At 38.8% G+C, this 22,081-nt stretch overlaps 1 protein-coding gene across 1 annotated transcript in view; it reads right to left on the bottom strand.

The window, feature by feature from the left end:
- The window catches only part of roraa (RAR-related orphan receptor A, paralog a), a 221,403-nt gene that overhangs the window by 67,915 nt on the left and 131,407 nt on the right, over positions 1–22,081 (bottom strand). The window lies entirely within an intron of this gene.

Genomic DNA, 22,081 nt, shown 5'->3' with positions numbered 1-22,081 from the left:
TAAAATCTATGTAAAAGGACTAGAACAAAAACATACTGGAACATGGACCCTGTACGCTGTGACATTGAGCGAAGGCCAGAAGCTAGCTCTGACAGTGCTAATGCTTCCAAGCGCCGCCACAGGCTGTGCCTAAGCAAGGTCGGGTGGGTCAGCAAGTTGCCATCGCACCAAACCAGCCGGTTGCCTCGCTGTCACGAGTGACCTCCGCGTAATGTAAATTAACAGGAATCACATACAGAATGCAAAGCAGACCCATAAACATGTTCGCATCTGTTGGCGTAGCCCAGAAGCGCCACGCGCATCTTTATTCCTGACCTTATAAAGCGTGACTAATGCCACAGTGTCATGGATGAATGTGCGTACGCATGCGTGCGGGTGCCGCTGAAACCGAGGGTCCCATGTGGACCGGGCACACTCATGCTCTACGGGCTAGCGTGCGCTAATAGATCCCACTCGTCATGCAGAAGCAATGACAAATTTTTCTACAGCTTGCGTTTGAAACTCAAGGGACGTCGAGCAGACATGATTCAATAATTACACAGAAAATAAAAGGAAGGCTGGCCAGCAATAATAATGCTTCAGATAAAAGGGGGGTTTTATATTATTTGTAAATTATAATGTACTGGAACAAGTGCGGGTGATGAACTGAGTAATCATAAACCATTTCGGTCGACACTTTTCAATGGTAGTGCACATATTCAGGGCAGATGCTTTTATCCAGAACAGCGTTTTAAGGGACAGTAGCCCCACAAAGGACAATACTATAATTTATTCATCCTTATGTCTTGTCAAACCTGTATGACTTTCTTTCTTCTGCAGAACACAAAAGAAGATATTTTGAAGAATGTTGGAAACCGAATAACATTAGACCCCATTGACCGGACACAAAAGACATTTCTCAAAATAATCTTTTATGTTTCAGAGAAGAAAAAGTCACAAACTATCGCTTGGGGTTCACAGTTTGCCCATAATATTATATAAAGAAACAAACAAGCAATAACATACACGACCAATCAAATCACAAAACAGATAGCACCGGGTTAACTGCAGTTATTGGAAATGACGTCAACCTGTGGCTAATATTGTAGTGACATTGGGTTAAACCCAGTGGCCTCATTCAAGAAACCAGTGTACTTTACAACATTAAGAGAACATTTCTGATCTACCGGTGTGGAGAGGGTCCCAGGGAACAAGCCATTTATCCAATCCATGTTATTGGTGTTATTTGGTTCTTTCCAGGTGGGCCCTCAGGTTTTACAAAATTGAGAAAGTGATAGCTGTTGTTTCACTGACTACCTTGGTTTAATGTCTGGAAAAAGGACAAGATACTGATGCCAGGGTTTCACTGTCGAGCTGTTTTGATAAAGCTAATATATAAAGTAAGATTATATATTTTCAAAGTAAAAAAGTCAATATAAAGCGACGTTTATCATGTTGTTTTTCCAACCAAAATGTTCCTATTTCACAATAGAACAAAATTAAAATGCCATACAATGTATATAAATATATATATATATATAAATAAAAGAGTATCCCATAAGAATAAAGGCTATTGGTCCAATATATGATGAACTGACGAGTTGATTTGTCAATGTCACACCAAGAGACTTTCTTAATGGCTCATTGCAAGTTTCAATTCTGTCTTTAGCCCTAACCGGACGGTAATTGTTGCTAGGGACGTACATGTAAGATATTTTACAGCTTTGAATGATATCTCACAAGTCTGTATGATGATATAAAAAAAGTGATCATGTTCACACACATACACAAATTCAATAGCTTGTCCGATAGATAAGGATCGCTGCTCCACTACAGAGAGTGGGAGATGATAAGAACAAAAAGAAGATGCGAAAAATATTTTAAATGCGGATCTATTTTATTCAATTATAATTATTATAAATGCACAAACTGTCATGACACATGACTGACCGCGTGAGAAGTGTATTGTCCGGGTCTGCAGGATGACAAACTCACACCTGATCTGAATTTATGTTCGTCTAAACCCATGAGTTGGATCACTGAGGGCCATGCACATTTTTACAGACGTCCTCATAAGAAACAATTATTGTCCGAATAGGGCCGAATAAGTCTGTATTTAGATTGATATTTGCACATTTGCAATCTTTAATAACATGATTTGACACAAGCTGTCCTGAGCTTGGCAGGCGCTGGTTCAAACATACAAGAGTGACCACAAGCGATATGAAACTGTGGAAAATAACAACATCTACTCTATCATCATGTGACAAATGACCACTCGAACATGTGACATGAATCGAAGCAGTTTGGGTTCAGTGGTTATCGGAGAACACTGCGAATATACCGTCAGTCTACGATACATCTTCCGTCAATGTTACTAACACGTGCTTTGTGTTGCCCACGTGATCCTGATTTTTGTTTCTCGGCATTAGCCGATCTATCTGTCTTATATCTGTATCTCAAACAACAACAATCCTTCTATCAATGTGACTTAAAGATATGAAAACCAATCTTAACAAAAAAAAATGCACTTGCACGGAAATCATCACTGTCATAGACGGCTGAACGCGGTCAGAAAAATGGCCTGTTGCTAGGAGAGGGAGGGGAGGGGTGGAGAAAGAGCCCACTTCCTCCTCTAGGTGTCATTGAGAGAGCTCTGATTGGTAGGTGCAGGGGGAACCAATGGTTGAACAGCGTTTGGAGCTAGAGGGGGTCTGGGTCTAGGCCCTGACACTAGTGAAGCCTGCCAGGTTATGTCTACTCCACTGGAAGATGGGGTGATGGGTCAGTTTGGAGGTGAATCCATCCTTGACAGATGAAAACAACTCGTCCGGTCTTCTTCAGAGGACAACGTCAGGACTGCTGTTTCGGAATTCCGCAGATTTTTCTTAAACGTTGCTCCATGTTTCCACTTTAATCTTTAATTCAATCTCTTTTTTTCAATATTTGGTTTATTTATAGTGCCCTTTTTAATGTATTTTCTTAAAAAGTTTGCAGTTCAAGTCCATTACCAGATTACCAAAATAACATTTCTCTACAGGTTGAGAACAGATAACTTTTATTCATTTGAATGATTTGTGTTATTATTGTTTTAGCATGTTTGTGTTTTATGTGTTCGTATTTTTTATGACTTAATCAAAACAACCCAACTGCAGTTTGAGTGATATTACTTGGAAAAACATTTTAAACATGTATCTGTTATTTTTTGGCACATTAACTCTTCGTATTCTTGTGTTTGTGACAAATAAAATCTTGAATGAAAACTGCACGTGATGAAAAGTCTGACTCTCTTTTTACGTTCAACTCTCAGACAGACAAATGGACGGCATCACGTGTCCAAACACAATTTCTTTAAAGGTCTCTCGAGACTTCGGCATCCTGTTCCATTTCTTGTGCTACATCAGTTTATACACATAAACCCCCCCCCCCAAGAAATGTGTCTAATTGGTGTCTGGTGACCCTGAATCAGCCTACATACACCATAAAGGAGTTCCTTAAAATTAACTAGTTGTTCAGAGAACCCACTTTCTAGTTGATTTAAAATTGTGTAGGTTTCACATTTCAAGACAGACAAACAGCATGCTTAGCAGTTGTGCAATTGTACAGTCCTCAAAATAAATGCACAAGAACCAATGCTTCCTGATGTGACATGTGTTCTGACACACACACAAAAGCTTGTTATCAATTGTGGACATGAAAGTCAACTCAAGGCTAAAGACTTGCTCATGATCATTTCCCCTCTTTGCATCAGCCGAACTAGAGGTCATATTCTGCAGGTCATGAAAAGCAGCAAATGTAATCTAGAGACACAATTTTACCCATCCATATGCTGTTATGGTTAGAAATACTGCAAACCAATCGTGTGTGACTACAAAACAAAACTCCACAAACATGCACAAACATACTGTTTATAGCAACAGCCCGTCGTGATAAGTTTGTGTTCCAGAAAATATTCTCAACATGTCATCACTGAACACAAAAGAAGATATTTTGAAGAAGTTGGTAACCAAATAACACCGAACCCCATTGACATCCATTGTTTGGACACAAACCCACCAAGACATTTCTCAAAATATCTTCTTTTATGTTCCACCAAACAAAGTGTTTTGTATAGGTTTTAAATGACATGTGGGAAAATCAATGATACACAAATGGTTAAATTCTCCTGCTTAAAATGGCAAGGTGTGTTTGTGTTTAGTAAACCAAAGGGTAAAGTGGACAGTTTAAATGCACTAAGCAGTGAGATTTTGACAATAAAACAATATCATTGCACAGTTAATAAAGTGACTAGCAATAAAGTACACTTAATACATTTACTAGCTGACTGTTGTCATATTTGCTCACGAAATACTCTCTCGTTTAGCTCTACATACTTTAAATTGAATAAAACAGAGACAGCCAGGCAATTTCCACCGCCATCCGAGCAGCTTCACTAAAGCTCGGCCTGCATCTGGGTCCGCCAGGCAGGCCGTGGATCATAATTCCAGCTTCCTTAGCGTCTTGACAGCGAATTATTATCATGGATGGTTATTGTCACCAGGGCCTCTGCGGCAGGGTGCTTGACGCGCTGCGCCGGGGATCGGCACTCTGTGACATTCAAAGTTAGAGTCTCCTTCACGTAATGGAGCTGTCCCCTCACCGTGCTAATGGGAACGATCCATTTAACCTGTGGCAGAAGCACACAGACGAGGAAGTTCATAATGCGGGGCCGGTCCCGCGGGGGGGCCCGCTCGATGTTCTCTCTCCCCCCACGGCTGCTGCCGGTCAGACCACTTGATTCATTGACTGCTGCTTCACACTTGTACTCATTCACTGTTCAGCCTGTAGAGACCGGTGAGGGGGCAGTGGCTCTCTTAGCCATACAAGGACACGGGATGGTATAGACACCCCTGATAACGTAACAGCTGAGTGGGAGGGGTAAATGATTGGGGTGGGTGTGTTGAGATGGAGGGCTTGTGGGCCCAGTGCAATTTCGTGGCATGTTGGATGAACCAACTCTCAGTTCTTGATAGTCATGCTAGAATGATAAACTAGGGTGGATATTAAATCCACACGTTTATAGATATTGTGTCGGTTCTACGCGTATTGTAATATTATTACTTATTCAGCATTCATTCAAAATGGTTGAGCAACACACAAAGCACAAAAGAAACAAAATGAAAGATGAATTTGACTGAAACCATCATTTACGGTCGTATTTTTCGATAAATACTGTGATAATATTATCATCACGATTTATTTTGGCCACGATGGGAAGTGATATTCTGATATCGTGACAGCCATAACATGCATGAAAAATAATAATAATAAAAAATGGTTTTGGCAAGAAATGAGAAATGAAAGAAATGGTTTTCTACTATATTATCGAAAAGCAGGACCACAGTTTAGATGCGAATCCTGAATTGAGGAGAACAGGTGCTTTATTACACATAGCTGTGTAATAGAATCAAAGAGCTTAGAGTCAGTTCGGGGTAGGCATCCTAAGATGATAAAAATAAATGTTGTTGATTTAATGTAATCTTGCAATGTAATCGAATAACGGACGCTCTGTTTTTGGTAGGCATCCGAAGATCGGGATTTGTGCCGTTGGCTGGTTTGCATAATCCTTTTAGTGAATCATGTGCTTCATTTGAATTCTTTTTATTATCATTTTAAGGCCTGCGACTTAAAAAAGAAATCGTAGATAGTAGAGACCGGAATAAGAGAAAAGGGAATGGTAGGAAAAACAAAGATGATATGTGATAATCACTAGGCCACACACAATATTGGACTCTAGGTTTTCAGAAGGCATCCTCCAAAAAACAACTAATTGAAAAATCTTGAACTTGAATATTCTTTAATATAACCAAATAATGATTATAACAATAGACTGACTAATAACATCATATCAACTTTTGTTTTTGGACAGTAACACATATGAGTTACTCAAAAAGAAGAATGTTAAAGAGTCAAATGCAATACAGAAATTCCACCAGACTACAACTGTTAAAACCACCAGCCGCTGTGGGATTTTCTGTTTGTGTTTGAGAAACAACATCAACAAAAGACGTGATTAAACCTCTCCTCCCTCTGACATGAATCATTTATTTTGACTGAAACATGTTGGTCTCACATCTTTAGCTGGTCAGAGAATAACATGCACATTCTTTGGCAGATTACTCTTGCCCAGATAAAAACAGTAAAATCTTGTCTTAACATTCTTTGCACTGAATGGATATCTGTGTTGGACAACATTAATAGTGAATGTTATGAAGGAAACCAATTGTAGAACCTCTTGATTATTATCTTGTATCGAGTATCTTGGAGGTTTTGCCACTTATGAGAAGACTTTTATTTACAGAATTTACAGGAGAGAGAAGGGGAATGAGAGTGGGACTGTTCCACCACGGGTCAATGTGTCTTCAGAACATACACCGGCCAATGCCAGGTCATGTCTACAACCTCACAGCATCTTTTACAATGTTAAAAAAACTGAAATATGTTTTCCCCAAGATGTTAATACGATTTTATACACCCTTTTTTTGTTCAACCTCCATGAAACCTTGGATTTTTGCGATTTCTTTAATAAAAGATAAAAAGTATATTAGCAATACATGAAATAAACAATATATTCTTTTTATAGTCTTCTTTGCTCATGTTTACTAAAGGTGCCAAAACTGTATACGCTACATCATCACGAATTACTATGATTTGCATTTAAAATGACAATAATCAATATCAGTTTAATAAGAGATTATTAAATGTGCATATTGAAGGATGAGTAATAAAAATAACTGCAGTGTGGCCGTCCCTGTCATTAGTATTTTATGGAGCGGATCTGACTGAGGTTAATGTTGATTATAGAGTGAAAATCTTCAACTGCTCTATAAAAAAACTAGCATTGATCTCATCTTCACCCACAAGCCATATTTAGAAAACATGAATGCTTCTTAAATCCAGAAGAACTGTGCTAGCAGGTTGTGATATCCTCCAATTGCACAGAACGTGTATTTTTATGCTATACATCGTAAAGTTGCACAGAGGACAGATGTCATCCAAGTTTTGTTCCTTCAAAGTCATTCCGTCGTTCTCTTGCGCTGACACACTTAGTCTTCTTATACTTCATAAACTTTCAAATGCAAAATGCAATGATTAAAAAAGCTTGACGTGTTTCATCATCTCCCCTCCTAATATTCTAAAACACTTAAGGAACTCCGTAGAGAGGGCTTGGGTTCTCCAGGGAGGTTCAAGAGAAAAATGACTTGTTCTTCTCCAGGCGCTGTTATTTCTGGTCACTTCTAATTGGTTTTAACTAAAACCAAGCCGCCGTGGCCGGCTCCACAGGTTCCCACTGAATGATTCGCCATCTGACATCTCCGCAAATAGCAGATTTACATCCAAATGAGTTTTAGAGGACGTCGGAATTACATTGTCGTGGATGAAATGAGAACATGATGAGAAACCATTGATATGTTTGTTGTGGGGACACTAACATACAATTCAGTACCATGGTAAACACGGCGGATGTGAAATGATTATTATGTATTATATTATGGACAAAAGTTATGTTGTAACACGCAGCGGACCTAAAATATTGATATCACCTATTGCACTCAGTGGCGTACCGCAAATCTGTGAGGCCCCCCGCAAAGCACGAGATTGGGCCCCTCCCACCAGCAGTGATGTCATATCAAGCACCTGCTGCAATGGCATTGCCTAAGCCTACATATCGTGTTTTGCATGCAGTAAATGATCATTGTATCATTGCATTCGTCCAATAACAACAGTTTGTAGTTAAACTAGTGCAGAACTACTGAATACAGAATGTACAAAGAGAAACTTATGACAAAACAAAAAACATATATATTTTGAATTAAATTCAAAATCAATTAAATTGAATGTATATTTATTAAAAACATAACAAAATTATACAATACTTTTTTATAAAATGAACTGTGATATTTTGAAAGTCCCTTACGTGAGGGAATAAGTTTGTCGTCCATACCAAAATCTACACCAATGGTCGCCGCCAACCAGAGACTCCAGGTAAGTCCCTAATACTATCTGGTGTCTTGTGAATAATACATAGCAGCAACGGGGATTGACGAAGACCCAGGAAGGGCAAAGGAACAGCAGGCATGGCTGGCAGGCAGATTGGAGACTCTGACGGAATTTTAATTGTACCGCGGGGAGTCCGGACGATAAGCGCCATTGTTATTGCTAAGATGCAGCACAACAGAAGCTCATTCAGTCGAGTGCTTAAACAAACGATGATTACGGCAAATCGCTCCCGTAACGCAGCACAGCCATTACGGGCCCAGACGCAGGAGTCGTTAGAGGCGTTCACGTGAGAATACAGTAAGCAGCTGATCGTAGAGAAATGCGAATAATGCATAGTTATACCTCAGAATGCTGACTCTACGCTTGACTTTTGCAGAGTGAAAAGTTCTGGGGGTAAGATGTTGGGCCACTGCAGCTATTGCACTGCTGCTGGGTAAAGTTAAAGCCGGACCTTAGATGGTGCTCGGAACAGTTTATTTGAAAATATTACTTTTTGTTTTGAAATCTATGGCTACATCTTAACTCCAGATATATAACAATGATAAAGTTTCAGCGCACTTTAGTTTTAAAGTAATGTTTTTGTTTTAGTTTATTGTTCTTAAACTTTTGTCTTTTATGCTCTTTTACACACTAGTCAACCATGGTTGTGTTTAATGGTGCTACATAAATACAATTTACATTGATTTTAACTGCATTGCGAAGCAAATGGCAATGTGACTACTGTATATGACAGCAACAACCAGGGCCGGGTCTAGGGGGGGGTCAGGGAGTTTTGTCCCCCCAGACTTTTCTTGGGCCCCCCAAATATATCCAGTTAACAATTTAAATCATACAAAATTAAATATTTATTATTAAATACTTACGGAATACTTAGTTGTATTATCTATTAAATAATGATCTGTCAAGTTAGAGAATTTTGAATCACAGAGCTTTAAAAACATATTAAAACAGTACAATAAAATATGACAATTTCAAGAGCCGTCAATAAGTTACATATTTAAAAAGAGAGTAGTTGGGTTTTGTTTATTATTTATTCATTTATTTTTTGTTTAAGGCTAAAGCATTTTATAAAATGAAAACTAAATTTAAACATTCAACACAAACAACAAAACTGGAGAAAAGCTCATCTAAAACATTTTCCAAGAAAAAACTAACCACAATTAGTTTACATTTTATTTAGCCTTTGTTATTACATTTACAGCCTGTTTTTACTAAACAAAAATGCCTCTTTAAAGTAAGAACATTTATTGCCATTTGCCATAACAAACTGCAAATATATTCTGTATAGATTAAAAGTAAACCAAAATAAATTTCAACTGAACCAAATTGCGGTAACAAATTTAATTTGACAAAATTTAAAACTTGACTTAATAAATTAAACAATTTGTTCCCCAGATAGTAACAGTAGGCGGACATAACTTCAGGGGCCGAAGGGCCAATCTCTCCCACACTCCAGCGTTCCCATTCCTCAATAATCTGTCTGTAACCCCCAGCTGAGCTCCACATGAAACCTGAAAATCTACCATCATAAACAAAACTCCCACAATTCAACAGACCACCCTGTAACATACTTGACCAGTCTTGTGTGACATAAAACATTCTACTGTAGTCGCCAGAAGAGCCGTCCTTCCAAAAACAAATAATGCTTTGTCCACACTAACCAGTCTGGATATTTTTCTTTTCCTTATATTTCCCAAGCTAAGAATTACGTTCCATGTAGCGCTTACATAACACTCAGAAATGTTGACTTTACAGCGAGAAGCTAAATTTGCCCTCGAGTGAACGCCAGGACAGGGAGTGTACGGTAGAAAGCTAAATAATTGAATGAATTTATTTATGTATTTACTTAACAAACCGAAGTCATCTCCCCTGGTAGAGGCTGAACCCTCAGCTACAGGCACGAGAGAAAACTACCATGTTAGCATGTGTTGAGAAAGAATTATGTGGTGTGTGGTTTAGCTAAAGAATTTGAGTTTTATGTCAAATTTACACTTTGCAGGGCTCTGTTAGTGTGACATAACAAAACACCATAAAAATGTATGTATACAATTTGATCATGTCTACAAGCCAAAAGCCGTTTCAGATCACCATTAGCCAAGCATACTAGACACAGCTCAACGTATGCCAGCTTGTGTGTTCAAGATGTTAGATTTATGTTGCTGGAACAAGTCCAGTTTCTATTTTCTTTTCTTCCCACATTTTCTTAAGAAAATGCAAGGGATGGGTTTCAGTATCATGCTAAAGTTAACACAATCCTAGGGAGTTTCAAGTGTGTTGCTATGTGGTTGCTAGGGTGTCCCGGGTAGCTGTCAGGTCCATCACTAATAAATAATCAATGCGTAGGTCCTTAATGGAGTCTATAGCCCATAATAGATAATTATTTATGATATGAAGTAGAACCTACTGACATGGCAACAATGTTTATGTAAAAACATGCTTGCAGGGAAAACACATATAAAGTCACATGGTCATTGCAGCCATAGACTGCATAAGCAGCCATCGGTTCTAAATATGAGATGCGAAGCCCAGCCTTTGTGACTCATACTGCAAACATCGAGAAATTCCATCACAGAGTTTCCCAGGTCTGTGCACGAACTGTCGATTCATCTCAAAATGTCGGTGCAAAAAGCCAAAAAGGAAACTGCAGAGATGATTTATTAGCTTCAACTCTTGACGTGTTTCTAAAATCTTGCATATCTTTCATCTCAACAGCGGCAATGTGCGTGAACAAGGATGCAGTGTTACTCAGGACGCCGTACTTTCCAAACCAAACCACATCTAAAACCAGCGTGTCTACCGCACTCTCTCTTCCTGGACACCCATCCAAACACACATGGCACACCCTTTTCTATTATACATTTTTGCAAGAAAGTAGACGAAACATATTTTCATTTCGGTAAGACAGGTATCAGTTTTCACTTGTTTCCTAATCCTTGTAGTGTGTTTGAGTGGCATGTGAAACACTATTCCCCCTGTCCGCCGGTACATCTGTTGATATGGCATGCCATAATGCCGGTCTCAGCTCATTGAATTGAAAAAAGCGTAATGGTGAAACCGGGAGAAAGACCAGAGGGTCCGTTCAGACCACATCCTGTACCGGCCAATAAAGGTAATTGCCCCGGCAAACCTCTAAGGTAATAAAAGGCCCTATTAGCTGAATTACATGTCTGTCAATCCTCTAATTAATGTCACCGAATTTTTGCATATCCCCTGCTCTATATGAAGAGAGGGAAATATCAGAGGATCTCTCAAGATGTTTGTAAGTGTACAGGGAGGTGCAGTCTGGAGGAATTCGCAGTACACGGCGGCAGTCATGCCTGACACTTAGTTCCGCATCGATCTTTCATGTTTTTCATAATTAAAACCTGAGCTTGGCCAGCTCTCTTCCCTGTGTGCTGTGAAGATCAAGGGTCTCTTGTTACTAAGGGAAGTCGATCAGAGGACTGACTTTCCAGCCAACAGGGCTCAAGCTTAATGCTTCAATATCCCACACGTATGTGAAGTGGGGGGCCAATAAAGTCTTCAGCGGACAAATAAATTGTATTAATATTTACAATTTATGTCACGTATACAGTTTATCAGTGTGCGGTTCAATGGAAATAAAACACATTTCTGTCGAAAGGTACTTGTAATAAACACTCGCTGCTGTCAAAAAAACAAGGTCTTATTCAACGGATTAAGCGAATAATCTCACGTTGAGCATTTTCTCCTGCATAAATCCAGGGAAAAGGATAACACCGATATCAAACATCAGCATGATATCAGAAAAGTTTTATGTTCTCAGTTTGCGCTGCCTTAAGCTGAGCTGTTTCCTTATAATGGACTTCTATGGAGGAAAAAACGCATAATGTGATTCATCTTATAAGTGGAATAACGGCTCATGCTTTTGACAATAGCAAGTTTTATTACGTAAAATTTACAATTTACCTTGTTTAGGTATGTTAAAGTGTTCCCCATGTTTTACTCAAGGCATCCTAACTGAATATAAAGGAAATGAGAGTTGACTTTTTGAAGCTCCAAAAAGTGCATCCATCGATCAAAGAACTACTAGACACGACTCCATGGTCTTAACAAAGGTCTTCTGAAGCGAATCGATGCGTTTGTGTAAGATAAATATCCATATTGACAACGCTATTAACGTTGATATCTAGCTTTCGTCATCTCTCGAATGTGTGTGAACCAGAGGAAGTCAAAGGAACCCCAAAACTGTTTGCTTTCCTAAATTCTGAAAAATATCTAATTTTGTGTTAAATAAAACAATATTTGTCCTCTACTATGGTAGTGGATGATGTCCCCAAACTGAAAACTGCTATCATTCAAATATATTTCTCTGTCTTCATCAGAACAAAGAAATTCAGGTTTAAAACAACCTGAGGGTGAGTAAATGATTACAGAATTTCTATTTTTGGGTGAACTGTCCCTTTAAGTCACAGCAACAGTAACAGTGATGCTGGCCTTAGCAAGCACCACTAACTATAAAATAGCAAAAACATACAGAAATATATTTTATAATATATGCAAGTCTATCTTTTACATTATTACTCATCGACACACACGCCGCCCCGATCCCCCGGAGAGAACAATGAGGTTGAGGAAATACAAGGGCACTAAAATATATCGTGTCTCGTAATCAGCGAAATGGGGCCATTTATTTATTAATTTGTCCCATTGACTCTGTAGTAACATGAGCCTTTGGGGGTTCTGTCTGAATGGATCGGCTGTGTAAAACTCGCCTTCCCTTGCGATGAAAAGACAAATCTATCACCACCTGAGGAAATAAGCCCTGGCAGTAAAGCATCAAAGTAAGTTAAATGAGTTACTTTTGACTAGTATTTTCACTCCGTTATGCTGAACTAGTTCAAGCTAAACTAGACATTTGGAATCAAATGTAATATAAATGGTCTGTGAGATGTAATAAAGAAGGGTTCTGGTTACAGAGTCTTGGTGTGTTTTTTTTGCAGACACTGTCTGTTTAGTTTTAGCACTATAGAAGAATTATGCACATAATTCCCAGTCTTGTTGGTCAGATATGAGTGTTACTGTAGGTTGTGGATAATGAAGCAGACTGGCTCACTTTCCTGAGACACTGAAATCAGTTCTTTAAAATGATGAAATTCTCTCGACTACACCATGAGTCTGAATGTATAGCCGATTACAATCCATCATTCGCTCATTATTTGATGAATCGCTGCTGCAGTCAATAAAAATGTACAGAACCACCTGTTTTCAATAAAATCACTGTCACCGCCACTGTGATGTTAACTGCACACATTAATGTAGCATAATTGATGTATAGCATTGTACACCGTTCAGATGATTCCTTAAATTTGACATTTTGAAAGAACCCATAAAATGATTAAGTACGTTTTTAATGTATATCAAGAAAAAATATGCAGAAAAATGTATATGCTTAACATGTATAGAATAAAAGTGCATTAGAGAATGAAAACTACACGCTGCAGAAACTAGAGTAACGCAATCTGGTTGATTGTTCAATTGCAAACAATAATCAATTACTTTTGTTTATTTTATTTTAATTTAATTTAGTTTTATATTTTATTTTATTTTACCTGTCAACTGTAACGTGATGGTGTGTACAAAGCGCACGGCAAGTAGGAATTCCAAAAGTAGAGCTTTAACCAAACGTATGTTTGTCCATACCTAAAAAGTATTACAGCCAATCAGAAGAGTTTTTGACTCTTGCACTGCAGCTGAAGAGTGGACATGCAGAAAGATGCGTCCTGTTCTCATGACTTCAGCGATGCGTCACTGGACCCTATGCTATAATTTCAGAATCTAAATGTATATTATATCAAATGTACAGTATATAGCCTGATATCATCCATGTTTGCCGATTAATATTCATGAGGTGCAGAATCAGATTGTTATGTGGGCGGAGCTGTCAGCCGTGATGTCACAGAAATGCGAATCGTTTCTAAAATAGCCCCGTCACAGTAGGACAAAACCTCTGATAAACATCGCGTGTCGCGGCGTCGCGTTTATTTAGGAGACGGTGTAAACAGAACAGAACTGTGACATCAACAATGTCGCATCAACTCGACTGCCAGCCAGCAAATTATTGTATAGTTTGAAACTTTTTTGAATGGTCTGAAAGGAAGTCTCTGGTTTCGTCTGATTTGCATTTTTTGCTTATTTTGCAAAAAATTAAGTATAAAACAACCTACGAATCTGTCATCGTGACAAATACGACAAACATTCTAGTGCATAAAAAGATTTGACATACAGGCAATTACAGTCATACATAAACATGCCTGTTTGAAAGCGGCGCACATCACTGCCACATAAATGCTTACAATGAAGTTTTCAAATAACAGAGAGGTTAACCGCAGGACGCGGTCGAAGAACGGTCCATACATCTCACGTAACACATAAAGCAAGTAGCCTTGCAGTCCAGTAATTATTCATGACAAAAGTCTATAAGCATTCCATTAGGTGCAAGCAGCTGTCATAAACATCTTAATTAATTTACAAAGCAAGCGGCCGGGGAATAACCACGATGTGAAAATCTGCTTCCCTCTGCCGCTCCATAGCACTGGAACAGATCGGGCCTTTTAATTTTTAAACATGTCTTTCATGTTCTCCAGAGCACAAAAAAGCCTTTGAACAGTGTGCTTGTTAGAAGACGCACCTAGAAGGGTCCGCTAACATTTGGGTCGTCCCTCAGTCTTTTTCTCTGTGAACCGGTGAGGTTTGGATTGAGGTTTAATATGCCTTACCTCTTTATTCCTTCCTCTTCCTTTCATTTTTACGTCGTGTCAGCCGTGTCTTTTTCTAGTAAATTCTTTCAAAGCTTAGAGGGGAAAATAACAAGATTGTCTTTGTGTATATTATTGTATTTCTTTATACTTCATATACACATCCTAAAATAAGGTCAGGATCAATTTCCAGATATTCTAAAACTGTGTAATCCCTGTTTCAATTTCTCATCCTTTAAGAACAGCAGCTTTTATGGATATGACTGCACTACGAAACACATTTGGAAAGGGGGGTCAGGGACCAAGGTGGGACAGCCTCAGAAACCTAGAGGATAGCGATGATTGTTTACACTAGCATCTCATGGCCAGACTCTCTCTCTCTCCCCCACATATACGTACCCCACTCAATGTGACAGTGTTCAATGCTAAAGCACTCCTGGATCAAAGCGGTCAATTCACATTACAATACATTGATTTGATGCCTCCTTATCTTTCTCAATGCCTGCCAAGAGTCCTAAACATGCCCTACACTGTTCACCCAAAACAACATTTCTGTTTCCTCTGTGGTTGTTGATTGATGAATATTTTTGAGTAAATGACTTCAAAAGATAATTATTGAAAATATCGATTCATATTCGCCAAATAGTCAATTAAAAAATAACATTACTGTGACTAAATCATGCAGTTTTAACCATTTTGTGTTGACGTTGTGTCAAGTTAAAAATACTAACGCTTTGGCCGGCCCTTCTCTTACACCACATATCGTTTTTTAACTATATTATCCAAAAATGAGCTGTAAAGAAAAAAATATGTCTTAGACCCATTCAAGTCAAGGTTATTTAAGTTTAATAAAATCACTACTTTGAAAGTGTATCTGTTTATTGAAATCAAATCAAATATTGGCCTACAAACTAGTGGATAAATAACTAAACAAAATGTTGAAATGTTGCCTCCTTGAAAATAAACTGAAATAAGTTTAAGGCACTAAAATTATAATAATAACCAACAACTAAATACATTTTAATTAATCTTATGTAGCAACATAAAAAATAAACAAATAAAATGATAAAACCACATAGCAAAACTGCTAAACTGCCATAACTAAAATTATGACAAAAAAAAGAAAAGCCATGTTTTTATAATTAATTTAACAAATATAATTGATAACAATGAATAATTGTTATTGAATAAAATTGATAACCAAAAAAACCCTATCTATAACAAAAAATATAAATATTTGTTAAATGGTGATCTCAGCCCTAAGTATAACACTTTATACAAAATGTGCATGTGAATATTAATTTATGAAAAAGCTTGTCAATACTTTACAAACCGCCTTTCTGTGTAGCTACGCTCCTTTAGATGCCAGACATCAGGGGAAAACCAAATTAAAAGCATAACAAACGAAAAAGGCCTCAGTGCAAACACTCAAGCAGAAAGGTCACCTCGTCTCCAGCCCTCCAGCTCAACAGACTCGTGCGCATAATCATCTGATGTAATACAGAAAGAATTGTGCACCCTCTCTCTATCCAAGATGGTATCTCCCACTCCACTGTATGTGGTGGCGGAGGGGTGTTATTCTTTCTTTTGGGGGGAAAGCCTGTCAAACCGGATCAACATCGCTGACATGGCACAGTAACACACTGACCCACAATCGCCGGAGGAGAATGCACGCGTGACGGTGAGAGGAAGGCATACATAATTGAATAATGGCGATAGATGAAAGCTGCTATCGATTTATGTAAGAGTGCGAGTCGTCATCACATCGCTCGAGTGGTGAAGGGGCTCTTTAATTATTTCTCAGGAGCCAGACAAAATCAGCGTGCCGTGAAGAGAGTGCATCGATTTCCCTTCAGCCAAAGCAACATACTCACTTTGTGAGCCCGGCAGTAAAGCGCTAGAGAGATGAAATTGTGTTTGTCTTAAAAGGAAGCTTTAAAATAAAGAGCCACCCAAACCAGCCAGGAATCATGGGATGGAAATATACTTAGCAGGAATGTCTAAACAGTCATTATTTACTTACGATCATGCCTTTTCAAACCTGTATGACTTTATTTCTTCTGCAGAACACAAAATGTTTGTTACGAACGTTGGTATCCAAACAACACTGGCCTCCATTGACTTCCATTGTGTGGACACAAAAAGACATTTCTCAAAATATCTTCTAGTTTGTTAATGACATGAGGGTGATAAAAATATGAGAGATCCTTATTTATATCATTACATTTATTTATGTAACTAACTACCAAATATTAACTATAGCTCCAAAAATACTGTTTATTTACTCACCCTCATGTTTTTTCAAACCTGTGTGACTTTCTCTTTCCGTACAACGTGGGAACAACCTCAACAATATTTCACATTTCTCCTCTTGAGGTTGAAAGTGAGTTATACAAGTTTGGATCGACATGGATGAGTGAATGACAACAGAACTGTCATGGATAAAAACGATCTACCAGCCCCGGTTGCTTATCAATAAAATATTTTATAATAACATGTCATAAAAAAGAGACGCAGACTTGTTCTTAAACATGGAAAGTCTGATCGACAGAGTGCTTTGTGTTTACAGAAAAGGTCAAACCCACAAGTCAAAGTTTGTGGCTAACACCTCTGCTTTTAGTTGATCTTTACAGGAAGAGTAACAAATGTGCGTGTGGTTCAACGTTGGCTGGTGGTTTGCATGTTCTTGTAAAGGACCCCTGCCTTACCGAGTTAAAATTAACTCATGCAGATAAAGAAATAAAACATCTTTCAGGTAAATGGAAAATGCGTTTAACTGCATGGGGACTTTCATTGACACATTAAACAGCCTTTAAAGGTCTATTTTGGTCAGATCTATAAAAACGCATGAGAAAGAGACAATGTCTTTCCATAAGCTTGGCCTGAGGTGAGCGACGGAGGGCTTGCAGCTGTTAGTCGCCTGCATTAACGCAGCATCACATGCCTGCACGCAACCGTGAACCGAACATAACCTCATTCACCCCAAAGAGTGCTGCAACGTCGCATGTATGTATGCATGTGCTTCCCATGTCTAGCCAGGCATGTGCCGTTAAAAGATGCCGTTAAAAATGCATTGTTATGGAAAGGGGGTTCGGATGAGAGCTACACTAATGTGAATGCATCTTAGTCTGCGCTGTCAGCGGCGCTCTTCAGCTTCCATAATTTATGAGCAGAGAGAGCTGTGGGGTGGGCGGAGCAAAACACTAGGGGGAGGAATGAGTGAGCTAACATCCAATCAGCTTTGGCCATGAAGATGGAAAACAGTCTCGCTTCCAGCGACGGAAACGAGGGATGAGAGTTACACGTTCCATCTGGTTTAACCATCATTTAATATGATTAAATGTCAGCCGATAGTGTAAAATAGCTTTTGTCGACCAATACCGATCGTTGGCCCTAGCCCCATGCTCCAACCACAGAGCTACAGGAAAGCGTAAAAATAGATGTCATTTGTTGGCTGAATCCTCTAAAAGCCATGCAAAACCGCCGTGGACCTGGCTGTCACATGGATCACAGCGCCCCCTATTTGCAATGTTTTCAGTTTCATTTTTAGTGATTTAATGATCTTTCGAACTTTTATTTATATGTTTCATTTTGTTTACTACTGTATGTCTTTGCCAAAAAGCTCACATTCACTTAAAGGTTCAGCTAAAGACAATCAAATTTGTTCAATACCAATGAAATGACTTAAGTGACATTTGTGAAACTAAGGCATTTTAAGTACCGACTAATGACCTTTTCATTGCCATCAAAGTGAAATTACTGAACCTAAACAGAACAGCCTGATAAAAAATGCTACTTTTACAAGAGAACATGTCGGACGTACTTTATTGACGGTTTTGCATCTGAACTCCTCAAATGTCTGCTTGCAAAAACTGCTAATTGTTGTCTGTTGGACTATAAAAAAGCTTATAGTATTTTTACAAGACCTAGTTAAGACCAAGTACTGTAGTTTATAGCACAACCCTAACCGTGACAGTACATGCAACCCTTTCAGATGGAAGTAATAACCTGCCGCTATAAAGCTGTACTGCTCTGAGACCCGTGGCGTTGTTACTTATTCATCAGCTCGGCTCAGCTAAAGTCCCACTGTGTTGAGAGTATTTATAAAGTCACACTTCAACCTGAACTAGCCTTTTTAAATGCCACGCTTTGATAAAACATCACATCACCAGCAATCTGAACAAAGGTACACCCAGCCGAAGCTGATCGAACTTTCTTTGATAAACATCTTGCGTAGTGAGCAGATTATCTAGGGTGGGTGTGTTTTCAATCTAGTTATTAATGCCGTAAATTAGCTGGTATAATTGAATGTTCATATAACATCACATCCTTCCCTGAAGAATTACTATTGGACTGCTTATAATAATATCTTATTTCCCAGATGAATATTATTGGATTTGAGAATAATTCCATCACTCGGCTAATTCTGGAGACAAAAGGGTGGAGTGTATCTTTGATAAGGGGGATGCGTTTGGTAATAGAAGCAATATTCACCGTGAAGAATTGGCTTCCATGCATTAGACTGACAAAATAGCACTGTAGTACAGAAAGACTCCAATACACAAGAAAAAACGGAGCTTCCACGTCAAAGGAAATTTTTGTAAGGTGCATTGCATAAAATAACCTGGAGAATTCACTTTTGTGGCCGTTTTGACATCTCACAGCTGGGGTGTCAGAACACAGTAAACCCACATTGAAGGTATCAAAATGTTTTCCCTTTAAAGCAGAAAGAAACAAGTCTGTAGAGACGGTAAAATGGGCAGCAATTCTCCAGAGTGCTTTCCTTGCCCGTCTGCTGTCTGCATTTGTCTGCGAGGGCACTACAGAAGAAAGCGTCAAAATTTATTACGTGGCCACAAAGACAACGGTGTGTCATTACAGGTGTTTTGATAGAGACTGGAAAGCTTTTGCAGCGACATCAGGACCTTTCTTTTCCCACTTACGTTCAATTTTTTTCATCACGCAGAAGCTATTTAAGGACACGCGGTCATTACCCGACACTTTTCTTTTGTCATCTCACAACATCATCACACATTTGTTTGCATTCAGTGCCTCCACCGGCTCTGTGATGAGAGAGATTTTCTTGGACAGTTTGGGATAATGCAATAAACAAAAGAGGAAAAAAGACAAGAAAACAGTAAGAAAAAAGGAAAGACGAAAATGAACGTAAAATAAAAAGTGTAACGGTGTATATGCCAAATCAGGTCTGATTAATTTATTCTCTCCGAATGCTGCCGCAGACTCTAAATGCATTTTCGAGTTGAGATGCAAAAATGTCATCCGAGACAAAAGTGATTAATTTCATAACCGACGAAAACACAGAAAAGCAATCTCGAACACAGGAGCGTGATTATTTCATGAATTCTAAATAAAAAAGAACACACGGAGAAGAAATTCTAAAAGAAAATTGCACAGAAAAAGATTGCTTTTTTCAAGCTTCTCCTCTCAGTCTTTGGAAAAGAGAAATTTATTTCTGCCTTCATCTCTAAATTGGATGCAATTTATTGCCTCTCTAAAGCTCGTTTTTCACCAGCCGTGGCAGCCAATGCGTATCTGCCTGCTCGGTGTGGCCTCGGGTGCTAATATGCAGAAAGTGGCCGCCGGGAGACGTGACTGGGTGAAGACGCGAGGGCTGGAAAGTTGGGGGACACGCAGCCCAAAATCAATCCATGATCAGAGAAAGAGAGAGAGAAATATGAGTGTGTTTACTCAGAGAACTATAGGCCCCATTAGCAGACTCGTATGTCAGCAGAAGAGAGGAATTGTCTGGGGATCGTTGAGTAAGATGCGCCCCCCCTAAAATAAATAGTCCATACAAATAAGACATTTCTCTGATACCGTAATTTACTCACCCTTATTCCATCACAGATGCATATAACTTCCTTCCTTAAGTTGATTTTTATAGTGAAATGATTCACTAATCCAGGTCTAAAAAAACACATTCAACTTTTTGGTGATTACCAATGTACAATCCTACAAAAAACACCAGTTATTACCCACTCGTGATTTTTTAAAGCTTTTATCGCGTCTTAAAAACAGTAGTTGATAGCACGTTGCTAAAATGGGTACCAATCTCTTAAAGATGGGCGATTCATTCATTGAGAAATTACTTACCAAGGGAACATGTTTTTAATAATGTTTGAAAGCGTTGTCGGAGGCTTGTTGGTGGTGACGTTCATATTAAAGCGACTGTAGTCTGTTTATAACCTCATGTTAGCTTTTTACTTCTGGGGATTGTATGAAGGCTTCACCATTATCAAATGTTGTGTTAGTAAACTATGAAGATCATGATAGACAGAATGCATAAGTATCATAAACCTTATTTTTTGCGATCTTCCAAATGTCTATGAGAAATATCCATAGGCTTTCGGTCGGGTACTACCTTGGTTGGCCTACGAAAATACGTCATCTCTGAGGCACTTTATTGTGAATAAAGAACAGCTATTAAATCAGAACGGAGGACTGGAACTAACCAATTTATAAATGAAATATAAAGTACATTTCTTTAAATATTAATAGTATCATTACAAAATGTTGAAAATGGGTTCAAATAATGTAAATGTGAATAGCTGGGCTGTGTACAGACGGGCTGGTTTTCATGTAGACAGCTAAAAACACATACAGAGCTGGGATGAAAGAACAGCTCATAGTTCGGCGGTCACATCTTGTGAACGTTGTGCTGGTGGAGCGTCGCGTGTCAGCCATGCCTTTGTGCTTCTTCCTTACAGGAAACTCAGCATGCAGCAAACAGGAAACACACACGGGCAACCTGTTCTTTTTAAGAACAGAGACTTGTGGGATGTCTAATGTGTCAGCTACTGTGCCAGCGAATCGGTGCTTAACAGCAGTCTTAAGCCTGCAATGCTCATGTTCACATTTAAAGAGCCATCGTGTACAGTATATGACTCTTTGTTCTTTGAAACACAAAAGAAGATATTTTGAGAAGCTCCATACATTCATCCATTTTGTGTCCATTCTTCAAAATATCTACCAAACCATAAACATTTCGTTTTTCTTCCCTTCAGTGCTCCACTGTTGAAAGTTTCACACCTTTGTGGGGATGAGGGTGAAACATTTTGTTTATAAACTACACTTGCTAACTTGCTTCAAAGGCCTTTTATTGTCAGCTAGCGCACACAAAAAAATGACATTACAATTGCTTACAAGGTGCAAAGCTGTGGTTTGACATGTGTATTTCCCACACCCTTACACTTTCAGTCTCTCCCTCTCATTGACGTTAAACACACTCCTACACGCACACTTTTCCCTCAGTTTGCTCAAGGTGCATTCCGTCCCGCGACCTTGCTGTGGAACGCCTACACGAGCCAATGAATAAGTATCACATT

Source organism: Barbatula barbatula, assembly GCF_947034865.1.
Source record: "Barbatula barbatula genome assembly, chromosome: 25".
NCBI lineage: Eukaryota > Metazoa > Chordata > Actinopteri > Cypriniformes > Nemacheilidae > Barbatula > Barbatula barbatula.
Note: the sequence above shows the minus strand (reverse complement) of the source record. Positions and strands in the feature narration are given on the sequence as shown.